This window comes from Choloepus didactylus, chromosome 7 (assembly GCF_015220235.1).
Source record: "Choloepus didactylus isolate mChoDid1 chromosome 7, mChoDid1.pri, whole genome shotgun sequence".
NCBI lineage: Eukaryota > Metazoa > Chordata > Mammalia > Pilosa > Megalonychidae > Choloepus > Choloepus didactylus.
Window position 1 is genome coordinate 69,957,078 of NC_051313.1, and position 3,111 is coordinate 69,960,188.

Below are 3,111 nucleotides of genomic sequence, written 5' to 3' on the forward strand. Positions count from 1 at the left end.
ATGTCAGTTCTTAACCACCGGAGCATGCCCAAAAAGAAAATCTCATAGTGGAGCATCCTCAGTGTTTTTAAGAAGCTAATTTTAGGGGTTATATGGAGGGTAGGACAAAAAAATAAAGGAAAAAAAGGCCAGGAGGCGGTGTGGTGAAAAGCATCCAAGGCACCAGGGGCTCTGGGTTCAAAGTCCAGTTCTGCCCTTGCTAATTGAGAGGCCTTGGCAATCCTGTCTTCCCTTAATGCCTCAGTTTCCTTTTAGGTAAAATGGTGCTATTAGGTTCTTAATTCATAGGGACATACTACTAACAGCTGCTACTTCATGAGTTCTTTCTCCATGACAGTCACCATGGAAAATGCGCTAATGCATTTGATCATTTAATCTTCCCAACCATCCTCTGAGGTAGGCATTCTTGACTTTTACAGTTCTCAGGGGAGGCAGTCAACCTTGCCTAGCATCACACAGCCCCGAGTGACTGCGCTCAATTCAAACACAGTCATCTGTCTGAGATCCTAAGCCCGTGTGTTAAGGGCAATTTAGATATCTGTAAAATTGCTTTCTAAACAGGGAAGTGTTATTGCAGGTAAGGCATTTTCTGTTGGAGAAATGGAGAAAGAGAGAGAGGAAGGGGAGGGGGAACAGGATAGGAAAGAGAGCTAGGAGCAGGAGGATCCGAGCAGGGGCTCTTGTTTCTGTTTTTATGCCCCACATACAAACCGGAGAGAGGTCTACGAAATGGGAATGGGTGGTGGTGGTGGTGGGGTGATCATATCTCAAGTGCCCAAGTCCAGTGAGCAGGGGCAACTGCACACACGTGTTCACAGTGTGTTAAGACAGGTTCTCCCAGCACATCCTCGGCACCTTGGGAAGGAGGATACGAAACTCTCCCAAGTGCCTGAATCTACCCTGCAGGGCCCAACCTGCCAGACTAATGTTAAGAGTGTCAGTTCCTTCCTCTGAGAATCCAGATGAATAAACAAGGCATGTGAAAAAAGAAACATCCACAAAGCTCCTGCTTGCATCTGTTCATCAGAGACTGATGTTGAAGGAGACAAGGGCTTTTAACCAACCGCACCCTAAAGCTTCATACCTGGTACACTGAGAAATATCCGCACAGTGGGTTATTTTCCAGGACCTCTAGTTTTCACATTTTATTTGGAAATCCAGTATAAGGGCAGTTAGCTAGAAATTCACCTTCTGAACAAAAAAATTAAGGATCCTTGCTGATTACTATTTTAAAACTTTATTATGATCTGTTTAAATGTTCTTTGTTCTTTTACATTTTATTGATTGCAAGGACCCCTACCCAACTGCTTTCTCTGCTTCACTTCTCACTCAAAAGGAAATGGCTTCTTGGAAAGTAATCTCCATCTATAGAGGAGAAAAAAGAAGGATTTTTGTTTCTTTCCATTGCAGGTCAGAGCCACAGAGTAATAAAACCTTAACAAGCTGAATAATCAATCTTTGGCAACTGGGTATTTTCTGCAGACACAGAGGACTTACACTGAACTGCAGCATTTTACAGAGACTGAGAGATTTCTGGTAATAATAACAACTAATAATTGACATGACAGAAATAGTTGCTAAGTATTTTCACAAATCTCAGGTAATTTCAGCTCCAACAATTAATATAATTTTTAAAAGTAATAGCTAACATTTATTGAGTCTTACTTTGTGTCAGGTAGTTACACTAAACACATTAAATACATTGTTTCATTACTCTCCAGAGCAACCTTATGTTTGTTCTATTTTACCAATGAGGAAACAGGCTCAAAAGAGTTAAATGACTCACCCAATCACAGTCGTTGGTAAATGGTAGTCTTTCTATTTCCTCACTCTCAGGTTGTCTGCAAATGACTGTGGTTGAATCATTACCTAAGAGGCTAATCTGCATCTTGAATTTTGGATTGTCTTTGGATAGGTGAGGGGTGGGAGTAGATTTAGCCTATAGTCACTGTATGTTCTGTGGCTTATCATTTCTGTAGAGTGCTGGATGTTCTGTGGAGAAAAGACTCTGTGGTCAGGTGACTTTTTAAAATGCTGAGTTGTACAAAGCCAAGCAAATTACTTTCTTCTTTAAAAAGTTTAGCTTATCAGGAGCCTCATGTTTCACCAAACACAATTTGGGGGAAGCTGACCTGGGTTATCATGCCCCACCCCTAAAAAAAGGGGGCTCTAAAGGCAGAGCCGGAAGGTGAGTCACTTTGTCTGACCAGGGTCTGGTAACCCTTTCCTTGTACTATCCTAGAAGATGGGAAAACACTAAAATAAAAGTGGCTTCATTTAGAAAAAGTGTATTTTAAAATAATTGCTGTCCATAGCCATATCATTCATCTGTTTTCTTTCCCAGCTCCAACCTCAACTTCAGTCCTCTGGGTGAGAGCACCTTTCAGAGCTTGCCCTCCTAAAGGCAGCTCAGGGGAAGACTTGGAACTTGGGAGGAAGACGGCTTAGGGTTCAAATCCCATCTCTGCCACTGGTCAGCATTGTGACTTTGGGTAAGTTATTTATCCTCTGTGCTTCCATTTTAATATCTGTACACTGGTAATAATAGTACCTACCTTGCATGGTTGTTGTGAGGATTAAGATTATATAATAAAGCAGCTGGTAGGATGTCTGACACTCAGCAGGTGATCAATAATGGCACTCTCGTGGCAGGCTAGAAATAGGACCTTCAAAGTAAAAGCTGATCTTTGCTATGACCTTGGCCTGGGCACATGGAAAGGATTTTGTAAATATTTGCTTTGCTAGCTCTTTCTTGTCTAAAATGTACTTTGAGTAACATTCAGCAGTATTTTATAATAGTCATAAATCTCCATGTTGTTCCTTAACCAAATTTTAAAAATATAACATATTTCTCATGCATGCAGTAGGGTCACAGTGGACAGGCCTTATGGGAATCCTTTTGTATGTTCTTAGCAAGATATGAGATGCTTAGGAGGGAAAGCAAATAGACCAATAACAATCCCTTTCTATTCCATAGCATGTCACCACCTACAAGCACCTTGTCCTCTCTGATCTCACCTGAGCCCCTCGCTGACCCTATAGACCTGATATCTCCTGGGCTCTCAGCAACCCTTGGAGGACACTAAAGGACACTGGGCTCAACCTGGGCAA

The 3,111-nt window shown here is 41.8% G+C and overlaps 1 long non-coding RNA gene across 1 annotated transcript; it reads right to left on the minus strand.

Moving 5' to 3' along the window:
- Window positions 1-1,247: 1,247 nt before the first annotated feature.
- On the minus strand, window positions 1,248-2,659 carry LOC119540052. Its single transcript, XR_005218016.1, has 3 exons — window positions 2,556-2,659; window positions 1,787-1,992; window positions 1,248-1,365 (listed from the first exon to the last, which is right to left on the minus strand). It is a non-coding gene; the product is annotated as an uncharacterized LOC119540052 (long non-coding RNA).
- Between the last annotated feature and the right edge of the window lie 452 nt (window positions 2,660-3,111).